The 21,251-nt window shown below is 41.2% G+C and overlaps 1 protein-coding gene across 3 annotated transcripts in view; it reads left to right on the forward strand.

The window, feature by feature from the left end:
• Positions 1–21,251, forward strand: part of CSTPP1 (centriolar satellite-associated tubulin polyglutamylase complex regulator 1) — a 210,219-nt gene that overhangs the window by 50,749 nt on the left and 138,219 nt on the right. The window lies entirely within an intron of this gene.

A 21,251-nucleotide genomic window follows, 5' to 3' on the forward strand; every position in this document is an offset into this window, starting at 1 on the left:
TATATCTGTAAGGAGTTGTGTTTCTTTATAAAGTATGTTTGGAGGGGTAAAAGTCAAGATGATTATCCATTTTTTTTAATTTATAAAAAATGGTTTTCTTTAAGTTTTATTGAGATATAATTGATATACAGCATTGTACAAGTTTAAGATGCATAGCATAGTGATTTGATTTACATACATCATGAAGTGCTTATCACCATAAATTTAGATGAACATCTATCATCTTAGATAATTAAAGAAATAGAAAAAAACTTTTTTCTTTTGATGAGAACTCTTAGGATTTCCTCTCTTAACAATTCTTATGTGTAACATATGAAATTTTCATATGTAACATACATTATTATATCCCCAGTACTTGTTTATCTTATAACTGGAAGTTTTGATTACCTTTATCCAATTCCTCCTATCCCTCCCCACCTCTGATAACCCCAAATCTGATCTCTATACTGTTTGTTTTTTAAAAAACTTTTTGTTTTGTTTTGGAGTGTAGCCAATTCACAGTGCTGTAATAGGTGAACAGCAAAGGGACTCAGCGGCCTGTGTACGTGTATCTGTTCTCCCCCCAGACTCCCCTGCCACCCAGGCTACCACACACCCCCCAGACCCCCCTACCACCCAGGCTACCACACCCCCCCCAGACCCCCCTGCCACCCAGGCTACCACACACCCCCCAGACCCCCCTGCCACCCAGGCTACCACATACCATGGAGCAGTTTGATGCGCTCCACATTAGGTCCTTGCTGGCTATCCATTTGCAATATAGCAGTGTGTACATGTCCATCCCAAACCGAGTTTGGTTTTGAACTATAGTTGACCTAGAACACTGTTAGTTCCTGTTACACCGCATAGCAATGTAATACTCCTTGTACACTTGACACTGATTACTACCACAAGTCTAATTATGATAGTTCACTATACAAAGATATTACTTAGTTTTTTTAAAATTTTAGATATTAGTTACGGACCATATTCTCCTCACTGTACACTTCATACCCATAAGTCACTTTTTTGTTATGCCACCAGAATTTACCTCTTAAACTCTCTTACCTATTTCTTTCTTTTTGATATCACAAAACTGCTTTTAGGCTGAATGAGATAATCAGTTTAAAATACCTTGGTCTTCATGAAAGGATATGCTAAAGAAATTTAAAACATTATTTTTATTACCAAATTGCCATCACATATTTATATAATCATTTTTGTGTTCTTTTCTCTTTTTTTCTGGTTTATTGTAAGCGTTTTAAGAAAGGAAGAATAGCTCTTGCAGGCTATCCTATTCTAAGGTGAATCATGAGCTCAGGTCTATTCTTGAAAACAATTTTTTTTCCTTTCTATTCTCCAGAGGTTCCTTGAAGATTAGACATCTCTTCTAATGGCCTAAACTTGGGTTGCTGTTAGGGGAATTCTTGACTCACTCTCATTCTTTTGCTGAGCTATAAGTCTTGCAAATTAAATCTAGATTTTTTTATGGGTTGGAATTTCAAGTTTCTGGGAAAAACAGGCTTTCCAGGATCAGAGCTGGTTCCTTGCCTTCCCCCAGTCGTCTAAAAGAGGATGAAATAGAGCAAGGCATCTTCCTTGTTCTCATGGTATGGGCTGAAGCAAACGAAGTGGGATGGGAATAAAGACCGAGATCAAATAGCCTTGCTTGCTTTACAGAACTGACAAGCCTAGGGGTCAAGTTTCTAGGCCATTTAATCTGTACCAGCACCCTTGAGCCTCCTTGCCAAGTGAAATATGATTCTTCTGGGGGCAATGCTTCTTCCTGGCTTGGTTCATTTTACTCTATGCTCCCTCCCCCATCTCCTTTACGTTTTTTCCCTACTATGCTGGTTCCTGAGGGTAGGCATCATTTCTCCTTCATCTCTGTATTCCCATTGCCTGGCATGCATGATGCCTTGTATCTGATAGATGTTAGGTAAATATTTGTTCAATCTATAGCTGTATATATATTTTAAGTTATTGAATACTATCTACCTGGTGGCTCAGTGGTAAAGAAATCCGCCTGCCAATGCAGGAGACACAGGTTCGATCCCTGGGTCAGGATGATCCCCTGGAGTAGGAAATGGCAAGTCACTCCAGTATTCTTGCCTGGAGAATCCCATGGAAGAGAAGCCTGGTGGGTTACAGTCCATGGGGTTGCAAAAGAGTCAGACACGACTTACTGACTAAACAGCAAACATTTCTATCTACCCTTTACTCTTCATTTTAGTATGAATAAGGACTATCTCTTGTTCTTTTTTTCTTTTTTGTTGATTGTTTTTGATAAAGTTCTATATCCTGCCATTTAAGAAGCTATGTACCAGAATTCCCTGGTGGTCTAGTGGTTAGGGCCCCTCACTTTCACTGCAGGGGGTATGGATTATATCCTTGCTGGGGAACTAAAGTCCTGCTTGCTCTGCAGCCTGGCCGAAAAATAAAGAAGCAGCTGTATACCACGGATGTACCATGTAGCGTGGGTTCCAAAAGTGAACCCGCTAGTCTGTGTAACTAATACTGAACTCTAATAAGGCTTATAACTATTTCCAAATGCTATTGACTATAGCTTTTATCTAGCAGTACACTGTTGGGGAAAAAAGAGTCTTAAGATTTTCCACAGTGCTGATAGAAATCTAGTTACCAAGCGAGCAGTTTCTTGTCCTCAGAAAACTAAAAATTACATAATATATGTGAATGGCACATACTTGACATTTCTATAACTCTAAGACAACTATATTGGCCTGAGGCAAGTTATTTTGAGAAGTGAGCCAGCATCAAAGCTCCAAAATCCTTTAGGGAAAAAAAAAAACTTGGAAGATGTACGATTAAATGGGAAGTGGTATTTGGTAGGCAAGGAGACCTGCATGGTAGAAGCTCCTGACTTTCCTTTGATTGTGAATTTAACTTATGTAGTGAAAATCCCTCTTTCACAGGCCTCAGTTTTGTATTGATTTGTAGAAGCATAAGGAAGTGAAAAGCTTCCCAGATGGCTTAGTGGGTGAAGAATCTGCCTGCTATGCAGGAGACACAGGAGACACGGGTTTGATCCCTAGGTTGGGAAGATCCTCTGGAGGAGGAAATGGCAACCCACTCCAGTATTCTTCCTGGAAAATCCCATGGACAGAGGAGCCTGGTGGGCTACAGTCCATGGGGTCCAAAGAGTCAGACAGAACTGAGCAACTAAGCACTGCTGCTGCTGCTGCTGCTGCTGAGTCGCCTCAGTCGTGTCCGACTCTGTGCGACCCCAGAGACGGCAGCCCACCAGGCTCCCCCGGCCCTGGGATTCTCCAGGCAAGAACACTGGAGTGGGGTGCCATTTCCTTCTCCAATGCATGAAAGTGAAAAGTGAAAGGGAAGTCGCTCAGTCGTGTCCAACTCTTAGCGACCCCATGGACTGCAGCCCACCAGGCTCCTCCGTCCATGGGATTCTCCAGGCAAGAACACTGGAGTGGGGTGCCATTGCCTTCTCCAATGCACACACACACACAGTGAAGTGAAAAGAACGGAGCCCTGGGAGGAAGAGCTGCTATCCTTGTAAGTCCTCACTCTATAATCTTGAGCCAATTGCTGAAATTTTCTGGGCTCAGCTGCCTCATCTGTGAAATGGGCATAATAAAGTCTAACATGCTAATAAAAATGATGTGATAGTTATATATTATAATAAAGTTTTTATCAAACTCATACTATATTTCAGTAACTATAATTCTTTGAAGTAGGTAATATTATTATCTCTGTTTTATAGATGAGGAAACTGAGGCTCAGAAAGGTTAAAATAGCTTCTATCAGTTCATGAGCTACAGAATTAAGAACCAAGCTTCACCTGCGGTATTAAAAAGCCACTGTTCTCTACTGTCTCCAAGTCGCTCTAATGCCTAATGTTACTGGAGGCCTAACCAGATAATAATTTGAGGTCTCTTCTTGCTATAATTTCTAAATTCTTTGAGGTTTCCCTTATGAATTATACTTCACACAGGTTATCACACAGCTTTGTCTGGTGACCTCAATACATTGCCATTTAAATGTTTAACACTGGCCTTTTGGAGGGGATAAATTGGAGCTATCTCTAAACAATAGGAAACATAATTTTTTTAAAAAATGTGTTGGGCTTCCCCGGTGGTCCAGTGGTTAAGAAGCCGCCTTGGAATGGAAGGGACACCAGTTTGATCCCTGGTCTGGGAAGATCTCACACGCCACAGAGCAGCTAAGCCCGTGCACCAAAACTACTGAGCCAGTTTGCTAAAGCCCGTGAGCTGCAACTAGAGAAAGCCCACACACAGCAGTGAAGACCCACCACAGCCAAAAAATTAAATACATAAATCTCTTAAAAAATATGTTAAGTGCGCACTTCCATCTCCCAGTTTCAAGTTCAGACGTTGATATTTTCATACAATAAATGGTGGATAATTTACCTTTTTTTCAGTTCAGTTCAGTCGCTCAGTCATGTCCAACTCTTTGCGACCCCATGAATCGCAGCACACCAGGCCTCCCTGTCCATCACCAACTCCCGGAGTTCACTCAGACTCACGTCCATTGAGTCAGTGATGCCATCCAGCCATCTCATCCTCTGTCGTCCCCTTCTCCTCCTGCCCCCAATCCCTTCCAGCATCAGAGTCTTTTCCAATGAGTCAACTCTTCGCTTGAGATGGCCAAAGTACTGGAGTTTCAGCTTTAGCATCATTCCTTCCAAAGAACACCCAGGGCTGATCTCCTTTAGGACGGATTGGTTGGATCTCCTTGCAGTCCAAGGGACTCTCAAGAGTCTTCTCCAACACCACGGTTCAAAAGCATCAATTCTTCGGCACTCAGCTTTCTTCACAGTCCAACTCTCACATCCATACATGACTACTGGAAAAACCATAGCCTTGACTAGACAGACCTTTGTTGGCAAAGTAATGTCTCTGCTTTTGAATATGCTGTCTAGGTTGGTCATAACTTTCCTTCCAAGGAGTAAGCATCTTTTAATTTCATGGCTGCAATCACCATCTGCAGTGATTTTGGAGCCCCAAAAAATAAAGTCTGCCACTGTTTCCACTGTTTCCCCATCTATTTCGCATGAAGTGATGGGACCAGATGCCATGATCTTAGTTTTCTGAATGTTGAGCTTTAAGCCAACTTTTTCACTTTCCTCTTTCAATTTCATCAACAGGCTTTTTAGTTCCTCTTCACTTTCTGCCGTAAGGGTGGTGTCATCTGCATATCTGAGGTTATTGATATTTCTCCCGGCAATCTTGATTCCATCTTGTGCTTCTTCCAGCCCAGCGTTTCTCATGATGTACTCTGCATATAAGTTAAATAAGCAGGGTGACAATATACAGCCTTGACGTACTCCTTGTCCTATTTGGAACCAGTCCGTTTGAACAATGATAAAGATTACTCTTCCAAATTCTTTTTGGAAGGTTTTTCTGCCGATTTTCTTCTGTGGATTGGCTTGCCCTCTCACCTGTGCCGTCACTCCATGGAGGTTGGTGTTTCCAACAAATCCATGATTGTTCCAGCAAATCTGGATAAGCTGTAAAACATGAGTAGCTAAGCTGTACTCTGTGTGTGTGTGTGTGTGTGTCTGTAAGACTGTGAGCTCTTCAGATCAGATTCCTCTGGACACTCTTTAAAGAAGGATACCAGATCCCGGAGGATTTTCTTTTATTTGTATGCAACCTCTACCTCTGAATGTTGTCTTTCAACCAGTGGAAGGTAAAAGGAATTGACATTTAGAGGTGCCGCTCTAAGAATAGACCAAGTGTCAGCACCGGGTCAGGACCTTTGAAGAAGTACATCCAAGAAAAAGAGGCTAGAATAGAGTAGCTGTAACTTAGAAACCGCAGTAGAGTGTGACCAGGTTCTTGTGGCAAAGATAAAATGAGAAATGTGGTTTTTTAAGACACTGGAAAATAATGATGAGAGAAAAACAGGCTGAAATCTGAGAATTCCTATCACGATTGGGAACCATTCTTCACAGGCTAAATTGATAGTTACAACCCTGTGGCATCAGGGAGCTTGACCTCCACGTACTAATATAGAAAAGAATGGTACTCTGTGGTCTTGGTTGGTGGGCCCAGGAGGGCTCTTTTTTATGATCAAGTGTCTTGTTTTTGTTTTTTTTAAATGATGATTTTAGCTTCCTAGGGAAGTTTGCATGACGACTACTTTGGTTACAAGTACATATACAGATTACCTTCATTGACGGAGGTTTATCTTAAGGATATGTGAGACTATATGACAACGCTTCTTGAGTTCATTCATGCAGTGATTATTTTTGAGCACTACTAGTGCCTGTGTGTATTTGGCAAGGAAGGAGAGTGGTGAACAAGACAGATAAGATATTAATAATTGCCCCCATGGACCGGGAGGTTTGGTGAGAGATAGTCAATAAACAAGTAAACTGATGACGACAGTAGCTAATAGTAGATAAACACTTGCTGTCTTCTGGGCATTGTCCCAAGTCTGTAACATGTATTATGTCATTTAATTCTCAAAAATACTACGAGGTGGAGTATTAGTATTATCTTCATTTTTTACATTAGGAAATTCAGGCACACAAGAGTAACATTCCCCAGGTTATACAACTGATACTAACAAGATAAACAACAAAGAAGTAACTAGAATAATGTGATATATAGAATGGCCAGGAAGGCCACTGGGAGGGGATGGCATTTGATGGCTTATCAAATTATTATTGATAATTTATCAATTTATAATTTATCAAACTTATTATTTGAGGGCTCAAATTATAGAGTGATTGGCTCCTCATTCGAGAGCTGATAAGTTACTTCAGCTCAGGTGACTTACCTTGTTTTTGTCCACCTTTATCACCTAGGCTTTCTTTGTCCAAAAAAGAAAATTTGACTAATTTTATGTGCTGCTTCTCAGAGTGGAATACCTTTAACAGGTAGTAGTCATAAAAATCTACCTTATAGGTAATTGGCCTCTCTCTTGGGCGCTGCTTGTATATAATAAGTAAGAATAATAAAATAATTAGTCATAAAATTATTTGTGTTATTTAATATATACTATATATAGTTTAAATATGGAGATGGAAGTATTTATCAATTTTCGAAAAAATCATTAATTCCATTCTGATACATATCAATTATCAGAATTCAGTTGGGAACTTGCATGCTTGTTTTATATGCTTTAGTAGTAAAAGGTGCCAGCATCAAATTCCTTTTTTTATTGTTTTAGTTAGAATAAGTCCATGAAATGTGAGTTTCATTAATTTACTCTTGGAGGAAAGGAGAGTCCAATAGTGCATATTCTTAAATCATTTAAAATGTAACTCTAATGAAAACAATCCATGGTTATAAAGCATGTATTACTTTTTCTTTTTTAAACAGGTGCTCTAAGCCCTATGAAAGATGACCCACTTCTCTCCTCAGTAATCTAGAACGATCAGGGCGTAAACTTGCAGTTCTAAAGTTGGCAGGTTTTGTAGGATTATCCAGCACCCAGCATTTAAGTCGTGTTTGGGCTCCTCTTGTGCCCATGGTAACAGAGGAGCAGGTCTGGAGCACTGAGAAGCACATGAGAACAAGCTAGGACCTCGCTGATTTTCAGGCTCGTAGCTCTGATGAGGAGCAGACCCCAGACTTCTCTGGGCCGTTTCTGCTCCACATTCTCCCGACTGATTGTTGTAAAGTTGAGCCAAAGTGTAGCATGATGAAGTAATGGTGACTAATCACATCACAGGCGTCTTCACCAGGGGTAACGCTTGTCCTGGCCTGCTGCTCATCCCCATCTTTTCTCCAAGGTTCAGTTCTTAGCTGCAGTTGACATTCTGTAACAGAAAGTTATCCACTTTTCACTGCCACCATCTGCATCCTCAGAGGGTTGCCTGGAATAGATTTTGCCGTAGCTGAAGCAATCCTGCCCTCACTGATCCTGGCCCAGGCATTTCTGTTAAGCCATCATTTATGAAATCCATAGAGGATTCTGGTTCTTTTCTATATTACCAGAGGCATCTTGTAGAAAAAGGACGCCAAGGAAACATAGTGGCGGGTTTGAAAGTCTTTTGAAGCTTAAAAATCCAGGTTCACTGAGGATGTAAGAAGCTGCTTATTTGCCTAGAATCCATCTTTCTCCTCCAGGCCATTCATGTCTTGAGCACAGGAAGCCATCCAGCAGCACTTGACCTGGCGGCCGAGGAAGGCATTTCACAGCCCAGCGGCCCCTGACTCCTTTAGAAGTCGGAGTCAAAGGCTATGGAAGTAATAATTGGGCCCAGATTCTCCCTGTCAGGATAGACCCTACTTCCCCACCCCCTCCCTGCTACAAGTTAAGAGGAGTTTAGCTGTCATGAAACCGTTCAATAAGAGGAACTGAAGGAACTCCATCCTTGGCTGAAGTATTCTCAACACCCAGTGATACTGTTTCTGCTTTCATAGGAGCTGCTCTTACAGCTAAGGTATCATTCTCCACACTGAACTGTTTCCCCTTAGAGAAATTACTTGATTTATTTTAATCTATAAATAATATAAAGGCCCAGTCCAAGCCCTGATATTCCTTCTCACTCTGGTCATTCCCTGAGTGCCCCTCCGGCAATCAAGTAGACACACAAATCTGAGGTAACATGTCAATAGTGCTATTGCTAATCAGACGTTAAGAAGCTTTACCTAATCAACAGTACAACCATTTAAATGAATCAGGGCTTCCCTCCTGGCTCAGCGGTAAAGAATCTGGCCTGCCAGTGTAGGAGACACTGGTCGGATCCCTAGGCCGGGAAGATCCCACCTGCCACGGAGCAGCTAAGCCCGTGTTGCCACAACTCCTGAGCCTGTGCTCTAGAGCCCCGGGAGCTGCGACTCCTGAGCCCACGTGCGCAGCTACTGAAGCCCGGGCACCCAGAGCCCGTGCTCTGCAACAAGAGAAGCCACCCCAATGAGAAGCCCTCACACCCCAACTTGAGAGTAGCCCCTACTCACCACAACTAGAAAAAAAACTCGCACAGCAGCAAAGACCTAGCACAGCCAAAAATAAAGAAATAAAAAAATATTTAAAAAAATTCATCAGTGGTTTTAATTTCTCCCATAATTTGCTCGCAACTCTAGATGGTCTGCGGTGCTGGCAGCACAGGCCTGGCATGAGAGCAGGGAAGGGTGACACAGTCTGGTACCTTGAACCAGAAGGTTGTTAATGAACTGAGATGGGGGTGGGAGGGAGACAGGGGAGGGAGGATGGACAGTCAGATTTTTGGCAGCCACACAAAGGTCTTTCTTCCCCGAGAAAAGGGAAACGAAAGTCCAATGAAGCTTCTCTCTGTTACTGTGATTTGTTTAGATGTCCGCCTGTGCGTCGCTTCCAGCCCCGTGGCAGGTGCATCTCTGCAGTCAGTGACTTGCCCACAAAACAAACTGTTTCTCAGTATCCCTCAAGAAGGGTCGTATCCAACCAAGTCCCTGTCTGAGGTCAGAACTGAGCGCTCTTTTCTTCAGCTAACAGGTGCGGCTCTGATCAGCATGGTGTGCGTACGCATGCGTGCTCAGTCATATCCGACTCTTCGCCACCCTATGGACTGTAGCCCGTCAGGCTCCTCTGTCCACGGGATTCTCCAGGCAAGAATACTAGAGTGGGTTGCCATTTCCTTCTCCAGTATCTGACTTTATGTATTGATGATTCATTTTCATGTAAGTCTCATTCCTGTTTAGCTCCAGTTTTCTGGGATGTTTGCATCCCTCCTATTTCATGGCGTTTTTGGAAAGTGATAGTATTTCTCTTTAAATAGTATTGGAGATGAAGATCCTTAGGACTTGTTAGTCTTTCTTGTTTGCTGTAACACTGCGTGCACTGTTTGGATTAAAGACATTTGATGATTTTCTACATGACTGGTAGCCATTTAGTGTTAGTTTATTCAGAGAATAACCTAAGAAAGCTTTTTTTTCCCCCAACATATAAGCTATTTCCTCACTTCCTGTCTCTACCCTCTTTTCCTCTTGGCTGCCAAGGTTTTAAAAATGCAAGGTGTCATGGGAGACCTGAGTCAGTCAAGCCTATCCAACTTGTATTGTTCCTGTTCCTAGCTCCAGCAGTACAATGATGTGCTGAGGGTAATGAAAAGCAGACATTCTCTGCTGAGGTCATTGCTCGTCACACTGGCAACTTGCTCCAGGAAGCTGTTTATCTGTGCTTGCTGAGCCAAGCTCCAGCCTCCAAACAGTTGGAATGTATTGAGAAATCACAGAGCCCGAGGAGAGACTGTTGCACGGGCAGTTCCAGGCAGGGAGAGTATATTCACACCACACAAGTTACAGGTTACATGTTCCTGTGCACGGCCTCAGACTTCACCTTCTGTGCAATATATGTGCCCTCTCACAGGGGGTTAACCGAGAGAGCTCTGTTCACATTGCCCCGAACATCCACGAACTTGCTGTGAGGAAAAAAAGATATTATAGAAAACTTGATGTAAAAAGCACCTTTTTTAAGGTAGTGTTTTTCTGAGTCAGGTTTGTTGTTTAGAATCTTAAACCATATAGGCCCAATCTCTAAGGCATCCCCAAATGATATTCCATGCATGGTTTTTCCAACTAAATATTTTTCTTCATGCCTTTACCAAAATAGCAAGTATTGTTACAGAGCTTTAAATGTGGTCTATATCCATAGGAATATAAGATATGGTCACGTGGCTTCACGCGTGTAATCTGGTTGAGGAGTTAATGCTTATTGATTAATAACTAGAGAACCATTCAAGACCTTATATAATGGCTTTAAATCGTGCTTGGAGATCTGAGAGTATGGTGAAATAATGGGCACTAGAGTAATTACATCATAGAAGAATTTGTCTTGACCTGTGTGATGGTTAATTTTATGTGTTAACTTGACTAGGCTAAGGGGTGACCTGATAGCTGGTAAAACATTATTTCTGGATGCATCTATGAAGAGGTTTTCAGAGGAGATTAGCATTTGAACCAGTAAACTAAAGAAAGATTGCCCTCCCCAGTGCATTTGGGCATCATCTAATCCATTGACCTGAGTAGAACAAAAAGGTAAAGAAAGGTGAATCTGCTCTCATTGCTTGAGCTGGGAAGTCCATTTTCTCCTGCCCTTAGACACTGGTATTCCTGGTTCTCAAGCCTCTAACCTGAACTAGAACTTAAACCACTGGCCCCCTGCTTCTTGGTCATTCAGACTCAAACTGGAACTTATACTGTTGGCTCCTCTGGCTCTTAGGCCTTTAGACTTGGTTGAATTTACCAACTTTTTTGGTTCTTGAGATTACAAATGGCAGATCATTGGACTTTTTGGCCTCCATAATCACATGAGTCAATTCCATGATCAGGTAAGCTAAATCTCCTCATATATATATATCTGTTTCTCTGGATAACCCTGATTAATATAACCTGGAAAGGTGAGTAGAATATGGATAAGTGAAAAAGAAAGAAGTATTTTTATATGACTTGAAAGCACTGTAGTACAGTGGTTAAGAACACAGACTTTGGAATCAGATCTATGTTCGAGATCTGATTTCGAGCCTGCCATTTAACTTGTATGTAATCTTGGGCAGGTTGCTTACCCTTACCTATAAAATAGGGAGATTCATATAAACATAAAATTATATGTTACATGATTGATAGAAGGTTTAAATAAGATAATGAGTATAAAGTGCTTGGCATTCTACCTAAGACATACTAAGTGTTGGATAAATAATAGCTACTGCTACTATTGTTCTTTCATTAAAAAATATTTACTGACTGCATTTTGTTAGTGTTCTAGACACTAGGGGATACAGAAGTGAACAGAACAGACAAGATCTCAACCTTCATGGCACTTCCACTTAAAATTAGCTATCATTCTGAAACTATCTTTGTTTCATTATTTTCTCTTTTAACTATTTTAGACTTACCAAAAAAATCACAAAAATATTATTGAGTTTCTATAGCCAGCTTCCATTATTCCATTCTTTCACCCAGCTTCCATTAATGTTAACATTTTCTATAACCATAGTATAGTTATGAAGATCAGAGACTTATTAATTGAAAACTATTAATTATAGGCTTTATTGGAATTTTCACCTCCATTTTTGAAGGCCAGTTTTTTCTTGTATAAATTCTAGGTTGGCAGTTTGGCGCTTTGCATATACCATTCCATTATCTTCTTGTTTACACCATTTCTGTTGAGAAGTGAGTTATCAGTCTTATTCTTATACCTTTGAAAATAATCTATCCTTTTACAATAATCTCTGACTACTTTTTGGATATTTGGTCTGATTTTTCCTAGTTTTTCTGTGATGTGCCTAGATTTGCTTTTCTTTATATTTATAAACTATTTGGGATTCTTAAGTGTTTCTTGAACATGTAACTTGACATCTTTTATCAGTTTGGGAAAGTTCTCAATTTTTAGCTTTTCAAATTTACCTCTGTTCCACTATCTTCACTTCTTCTGGAATTCTGATTACACAACCATTAGACTTTTTCATGGTGTCCTCTCTTACGTATTTTCTGCATTTTTTTTCATCATTTTGTCTTTCAATGTGAATATTTTTTTCTGAACTATTTTTACAGTTCATCAATTCTCCTTTTATTTATGTCTTATTTGCTGTTAAACCCATCTATTGAGTTCTTACCTCCCAATTATTGTATTGTTTTTTGTGTGTGTGTTTACTGTGGCACTTTTAATCAGTCTTTTAAATACAAAAGAAGGAAAGGGAAATTGCAAGTTGGGGAAACTATCAGTATAATGGTTGAAAGTTAGTCTGAAGAAACTAATCTCTTCTGAAAACATCTTCATAGACACATCCAGAAATAATGTTTTACCAACTATCGGAGCACTCCTTAGCCTGGTCGGATTGATATGAAAAGTAACCATCACACAGTCTTGCCTCCCCTACACTGCATCTTAAATCTTTCTTATTTTTATTTCCAACAGCAAAATAGATTTTAATTAGCTTACTTTCTATAATTTATTCTAGATTATTGTGAAAACCTTAGTTTTCAAATAGTAGTTCAAATATGGGTTTTTTTGGTTTGTTTCATTTTTTAAAGACTTATCTTTAGAGCAGTTTTATGTTCACAGGAAGGTAGAGATTTTTTTATATATCCTCTGCTCCCCCAAAATACGTGCTTCTCTCATGCCAACATCCCACCAGAAAAGCTGCTTGTTACAGTTTATGAGCCTATCTTGACACGTCATTATCACCCAAAGTCTACAGTTTACCTCAGTTGTGTCCGACTCTTTGAGACCCTGTGGATCGTAGCCTGCTAGGCTCCTCAGTCCATGGCGTTCTCCAGGCAAGAATACTGGAGTGGGTCGCCACGCCCTCCTCCAGGGAAATCTTCTCCCCCTGGGGATGGAACCCGCATCTCCTGTGTATCCTGTATTGCAGGCAGATTATTTATCCACTGAGCCACCTGGAAAACCCAGTTTACCTTAGGGTTCACTCTTGATATTGTACATTCTCTGGGTTTGGACAGATGTATAATGGCTCATATCCATCATTGTAATATCATACAGGGTATTTTTTAGTGCTCTAAAAATCCTCTGCTCCGGGACTTCCCGGGTAGTCCAGTGGTTAAGAACCTGTCTTCCAATGCAGGGGACGTGGGTCTGATCCCTGTTCGGGAACTAAGATCCCACGTGCTGTGGGGCAACTAAGCCTGCCCACTGCGACTGCTGAGGCTGCGTGCGACAGCCAAGACCCGACAGCCGAAAGTGAATGGATAGGATTATTTTTAAACCTCTGCTCTGCCTGTTTATCCCTTTCCCCACCCCAACTTCTAATATTTTTTAGTGTCTTCATAGTTTTTCCTTTTTCAGGATATCATATAGTTGGAATCATATAATATGTAGCATTTTCTGATCATTATATTTTCTAGTTGAAGAACTGCTATTCAGCCATCATTTTAAAAGTCTACAAATAGCACATGCTGGAGAGGGTTTAGGGAAAAGGCAACCCTTTGGCATGTTGGTGGGAATGTAAATTGGTGCAGCCACTATGAAAAATAGTATATAGGTTCCTCAGAAAAACTAAAAGAGTTGTCATATGATCCAGCAATCGCACTCCTGGGCATATATTCAGAGAAAACTATAATTCGAAAGGGTACATGCACCCATGTGTTCACAGCAGCACTATTTACAATAACCAAGACATGGAAACGACCTAAGTGTCCATCAGCAGATGAATGGATAAAGATAATGTGGTACATGTATACAATGGAATATACTCAACCATCAAAAAGAATGAAATAATGCCATTTGCAGCAACATGGACAGTTGTTGTTCAGTCCCTAACTCGTGTCCGACTCTTTGCGACCCCTTGAACGGCAGCGCGTGAGGCTTCCCTGTCCATCACCAACTCCCGGAGCTTGCTCAAACTCATGTCCATCGAGTCGGTGATGCCATCCAACCATCTCATCCTCTGTCTCCCCCTTCTCTTCCTGCTCTCAATCTTTCCCAGCAACATGAATGGACCTAGAGATTATCACACTAAGCAAAGTCAGTCAGAAAGAGAAAGACAAGTACCACAGAAATACCATATGATATCACTTATATGTCGAATCTAAAATATGACACAAATGAACATATCTATGAAACAGACACAGACCCACAGATGCAGGGAACAGACTTGTGGTTGTCGGGGGGAGGGGAGTTGGGAGGGGGAGTGATTGGGAGTGTGGGGTTAACAGATGCAAACTGTTATATATAAGATGGATCAATAACAAGGTCCTACAGTATAACACAGGGAACTGTATTCAATATTCTGTGGTAAGCCACAATGAAAAAGAATATAAAAATTATATATAATGTGTATAATTATATATTATATACATATAACTGAGTCACTTACAGCAAAAATTAAATCTGTACATCAGAAATTAACAAAATTATAAATTAACTGTACTTCAATAAAATTTTTAATAAAAAGGACTGCCATTCAGTTCTTTTTTAATGGCTTCTTTACTAGATCTTATCTTTCATTTGCTGACCATACTAAAGCATATGGTTATAGGCAGTCCATCAATCATTATTTGGATTCTCCGAGGGTCTGTGTCTATTATCTATTCTTTCTCTTGGATTTTTACTCCATTGTCTTATTTTGTAGTATACCTTTCCCCCTTTAGTTGTGTTATATATTGTATATGAAAAACTATAGAGATAATGTGAGGCCTAGAATGATGTTATCTATTTTCAGAGAGGATTTATATCTGCTTCTGGCAGATGGCTAGAGCACTCACAATCCTGGATTACCTCAATCCAATCAGGGGTTGAAATCATTTGAAACTGGGCTTAAGAATCAGGGAGGGCTGATTTATTTCCAGTTACAGTTTTCATGGAGCCTTTTCCCAGAGCCTTAGAGAATTTACCAAAGTCCCTGAGTCCTGAACTCCAGTTTTTTGACTGCCAAGTCTTAAGAATCATTTGAAAATTCAAGGACTTAACAATAATTCAAAACGATTACCGCTCAGTCTATCAGCTGCCTCTTTTATGACTAACACAGCTCTTGGAAGTACTAGTGGGTATAATATTACCTTGTTTTTGAAGTGGTAATGAGTATAAATGATATTGTGAAGTGTCTGGAACAACTTTAATATGATATGAAAATATCTGAGGTTTCTATTGTTGAAAAAAAAATCACAGGCCCTGCTAATTCTGTTACGTTTACTTTCATAGTTGAAGGAAATGCTAAATTCCAATGAAAGGTTAGTAAAGATAAAGATGTAATTTTTTTTCCTATCCAAGTTTGTACAGTCCTTGAATTCAATCCATGGATCCTTCTATTTAGAATCCCTGCCCATGGGGAAAAATGACTCCAAACACTAGACTCACCTCTTTGGATTTTATTCTCCTCTTATACCTACCTGGCCTTGTCATTCTTCATTTGGCTTGGTGGCTTGCTGATGACTTCAAATAAGTGCTTTTAATAGTTCATCCAGTTTTTCTCAGCCAGGAGGGTTGGTCTAAATTCCTTAGTCTACCTTTATTGTAAGAGGGAGTGTTTGGAACTTTCATTCTAGTGGAATATTATTATATTAGCAGAAGTAGAAAGTACCATACACTGCACAGAGTCATAAAAGAGTCTCCCTTGACTTGTGGAGGACCAGCACATGTTGAAAAGTAACTAACAGGAAATATGTAATTAGGATAGGGCTGGTTTGTGGAAGGCTCAATTATATTGAGATAAGAAGAAAGGCAGAGTGAAAGACAGTACCTTATAAAGGCTGAGAAGCAAACTCACTGTTTGGTCTTTTAATTTTTTTTTTTTAATTTTATTTTATTTTTAAACTTTACATAACTGTATTAGTTTTGCCAAATATCAAAATGAATCCGCCACAAGTATACATGTGTTCCCCATCCTGAACCCTCCTCCCTCCTCCCTCCCCACACCATCCCTCTGGGTCGTCCCAGTGCACCAGCCCCAAGCATCCAGTATCGTGCATCGAAGCTGGACTGGCAACTCGTTTCATACATGATATTTTACATGTTTCAATGCCATTCTCCCAAATCTTCCCACCCTCTCCCTCTCTCACAGAGTCCACGAGACAGCAAAAGAGACACTGATGTATAGAACAGTCTTATGGTCTTTTAATTTTTAAAACTTAGTTACTATTTCTTAAGCCCTGTGCATGATAAGTCGCTTCAGTCATGTCCAACTCTTTGCAATGCTATGGACTATAGCCCTCCAGGCTCCTCTGTCCATGGGTTCTCCAGGCAAGAATACTGGCATGCCCTCTTCTAGAGGATCTTCCCAATCCAAGAATACTGCTGTGCCCGCCTCCAGGGGATCTTCTCGACTCAGGGATAGAACCTGTATCCCTTATGCCTCCTGCATTGGCAGGCAGATTCTTTACCACTGGTGCCACCTGAGAAGCCCTTATTAAGCCTTTAAACCTTAAACCTCTAAGCTAGAGGTTACCTCTAGTTGGCATTTAGTAAAATGCCAACCACTGTGTCAGACATGGTCCTCGAGGAATTCACTGTCATTCTTACGGGAAGCAGAAATCACAACAGCTTACATACCAGGAAACACAGCATTCTACAGTGCTTGTGGGTCCACTCTGTGCCAGACACCATGTTAGTGAAGGACGGAAGATGGATAAGCCAAATGAACTCGAGGAACTAATGAACTCAAGGAGAAAATCAGATGTGAGCATAAGTATTAAGATACTGCTGAGTAAGTGCCGAGTAGAATTTCAGGCAACATGTTTTGGGATAAGTGGAAGAAGAGATTTATTCTGACTATAAATTTTGAGGAAAGCTTCAAACGGTCTTTAGAAAATGAATAACGGAGAATAGGAACTGAGCAAGGAGAGCACCTCTAGCTAAAGGAATAGCATGAGCAAGGGCACAGAGGGTTGGCGTATTCAGAGAACAAAGGGTCTGTGGTCTGTGCACCAGTCTGTTCGACCTGCTGTAACAAACTGCGGTAGACTGTGTGGCTTATAAACAGAAATTTACTCCTCACAGTTCTGGATGCTTGAAGTGCAAGGCCAGTTCCTTGCAGAGGTTGATGGGATTCTGTCTGTTGAACCTTGCATCCTGGTTCATAGATGGCCATCTTTTTGCTGTATATTCCCATGGCATAAGGAGCCAGGGAACTCCCGTGAGCCTCTTCTGTAAGGGCACAAGTCCTGTTCATGAGAGTTCCATCCTCCTGACCTACCTCCCAAAAGCCCCATCTTCAAATACCATCACCTTGGGAATTAGGTTTCAACATATGAATTTTGAAAGGGCCACAAATATTCAGCATATTGCAGTGAGGTAATAGAGCTTAGGAAGATATTTAAGTGAGGGGTTAGAAAGATAGTTTTCTCTCCTCTATGACTGATAGGGCATTGGTGCCATTGACTGAGGTCATTCAATTTAGGAAATACTTCTTAAATACCGCTTATATACATGAACCGTGAACTTCCAGATGTTCAAGCTGGTTTTAGAAAAGGCATAGGAACCAGAGATCAAATTGCCAACATCTGCTGGGTCATTGAAAAAGCAAGAGAGTTCCAGAAAAACATATATTTCTGCTTTATTGACTATGCCAAAGCCTTTGACTGTGTGGATCACAATAAACTGGAAAATTCTGAAAGAGATGGGAATACCAGACCACCTGACCTGCCTCTTGAGAAACCTACATGCAGATCAGAAAGCAACAGTTAGAACTGGACATGGAATAACAGACTGGTTCCAAATAGGAAAAGGAGTATGTCAAGGCTGTATATTTTCACCCTGCTTATTTAACTTATATGCAGAGTACATCATGAGAAATGCTGAGCTGGAGGAAGCACAGGCTGGAATAAAGATTGCCGGAAGAAATATCAATAACCTCAGATATGCAGATGACACCACCCTTACGGCAGAAAGAAGGACTAAAGAGCCTCTTGATGAAGGTGAAAGAGGAGAATGAAAAAGTTGGCTTAAAGCTCAACATTCAGAAAACTAAGATCACGGCATCTGGTCCCATCACTTCATGGGAAATAGATGGGGAAACAGTGGAAACAGTGTCAGACTTTATTTTTCTGGGCTCCAAAATCACTGCAGATGGTGATTGCAGCCATGAAATTAAAAGACACTTACTCCTTGGAAGGAAAGTTATGACCAACCTAGACAACATGTTGAAAAGCAGAGACATTACTTTGTCAACAAAGGTCTGTCTAGTCAAGGCTATAGTTTTTCCAGTGGTCATGTATGGATGTGAGAGTTGGACTGTGAAGAAAGCTGAGCGCCGAAGAATTTATGCTTTTGAACTGTGGTGTTGGAGAAGACTCTTGAGAGTCCCTTGGACTGCAAGGAGATCCAACCAGTCCATCCTAAAGGAGATCAGCCCTGGGTATTCTTTGGAAGGACTGATGCTGAAGCTGAAACTCCAATACTTTGGCCACCTGGTGCGAAGACCTAACTCATTTGAAAAAGACCCTGATGCTGGGAACGATTGAGGACAGGAGGAGAAGGGGACGACAGAGGATGAGATGGGTGGATGGCATCACCGACTCAATGGACATGGGTTTGGGTGAACTCTGGGAGTTGGTAATGGACAGGGAGGCCTGGCGTGCTGTGGTTCATGGGGTCGCAAAGAGTTGGACACGACTGAGTGACTGAACTGACTAAACTGACTGATGCCTTGGTTTATCACAGGTACTGGAGAACCAATGATTAACAAGGCATGGTCTCTACCTTGAGAGAACTCACAAAAAAGCCAGTGGTTAAATTACTTGTGATTTGAGCTAACTAGAGGTTTAAGGTGTAAGAATAAGACTGTCCAGAGGACAGACATCTTAATTAAACTGGAAGAGTCACAGAAGGTGTCACAGAACAGGTAGCCCTCTAAGCTGAGTATTCTTTTCCTAATTTATTTATTTAAAAAAAATCAAAGTTATACATGCATTAGGTTTAAAGAATGAAATAGTTATATAAGAATTGTAAAAAATAAAATTCTGCCAACTCTCAGCTCAGTTTCCCATTCCTCAAAGATAACCACTTTCAACTCAGAGTGATTTATTTGGCATTTATTTCCAGATCTCTAAATTAGTAGCTTATGTTGCTAGTTCTTGATTTTTTTCAAATTCAGGCATTCCCTATTGACTTCCCACTCTTAAGATATTATTTCCTTTACCACACATATGTACCTTTACTTACCCCCCACAATCCCCCAATATACTTATGTCCAGATTTTTGTTACTATTCAGTGTTTATATTTTATAATTATATAAACACTATCAACCCCTGAACTATGTTGTATAACCTTCTTGCCCCTGGGATTTCCCCTGCTACTTTTTTTTCTTGTTTGGTTAATTTCCTATAGATTTATCACCAATTGAACCAAATTCTATCCAGTTGCATAAATTTCCCTGAGTGCTGTACTGTTCCACTTGCCCCTCCAGATCCAGTCTCCACATTCCTCTGCTCTGGAGGGCTGATCGGTATGGATTTGAATCCATAGACTCCCTTGCCCTGTGGCTTCCATTTGGGTTAAAGCCAGTGGGAGGTACTGGCGGGAGATTGAAGGGCAGGAGGGGAGAGAGTGAGATGAGGGTATATGTCCATTTATTTCTCTTTCTACCAGTCTGCTGTGGGCTGGGTTGGCTCTTTTCCTCTACTGACGGTCACAGCTCAAGTCAAATGGTCCCTACTCTTTCTGGGTTCCGGGAAGCTTTCCCTCCACCTGCCTCTCCAGGCCTAGGGGTAAACACAGGTCCTAACTAGCCCTTCGGTAATCCAGTCTCCCTCAGCCCTGTCCACCCCTTTGTAAATACCCTTTTTCTAAAACACATTCCCCAGCTATCCTCTTTCAATGCATTATCTGTTCACTGCCAGGACTCTGACGGAAGCAAATGCATGAATATTTGTATGTATGTATTCTCTCTTTTCCAGCTCCTTAAAGAAGTCTCCTCCAGAATCTTGTCTCCTGCTCTATCTTTATGACTTGATCTCTCCGTGTGCTATGTAGCTGCTGTCAGGGATCTCTGGACTTTCACCGCTACCCTTCAGATTCCCTGTCTTCTTTCATCTTTGTTTTTGGTATAGTGGTCTTAAAAAAGGATCCCACATTCTTTGATATTCCTGCCTTGGAGAAGTGGGGTTTGTGTGCCCTCTGCTTGAATACGAATACGATAGAAGAAAGGCTTTGTGACTTCCCAGGGCTAGGTCACAAAAGGCTGTGCAGATTCTGTAGGACCTCAGGCTTCAGCCATTGCCCCTCAGGACCCCTCTTACTGACCAGCCGCTGTGCTGTAAGAAGCCCAGCCACGAGCCTGGTCTTCAGGCCGTCCCAGTCCAGGTGCCCAACCTGAGAGTGAAGAAGCCTCCAGCGGATTCTGTCCCCAGCCCTTTACATTGACCCCAGCCACTCAGGCCTTCCCAGTTTAGGTTCCAGACATCATGGAGTAAAGACTGGGCATCTCTGCTGTACTCTGTATAATTCCTGAACCTACTGAATCCATGAGCATAACAGCATTTTTATTTTTTATGCCACCAACTTCGGTGTGGTTTTTTAAGCAGCCATAGCGGTCTGGAACAGCATTTGTTCCTAGGAATGAGGAAGCTCAGTAACAAAAACCTAAAACATGCACCATTGGCCTGGAGACCAGGCAGCAGGCAAGAAATCAGGAGGACCTTGAGGAGAAGTTAGTGGAAGTCTCCTTCATGGATAGGATATTATCCGTGAAGGCTGAAAAAAAAGATGAGGAAAAATGTTTTTGGAAGCTGGAGATGGGACTTTCCTGGTGGTCCAGTGGCTAAGACTCCATGCTCTCGATCAATGCAGGGGGCCTGGGTTCCATCCCTGGTCAGGAATCTAGATCCCACATGCTGTAACTAAAAGATCCTGCATGCTGCAACAAAGATCAGTTAAGACCCGG

The sequence above is a fragment of the Bubalus kerabau genome, chromosome 15 (assembly GCF_029407905.1).
Source record: "Bubalus kerabau isolate K-KA32 ecotype Philippines breed swamp buffalo chromosome 15, PCC_UOA_SB_1v2, whole genome shotgun sequence".
NCBI classification, from domain to species: domain Eukaryota; kingdom Metazoa; phylum Chordata; class Mammalia; order Artiodactyla; family Bovidae; genus Bubalus; species Bubalus kerabau.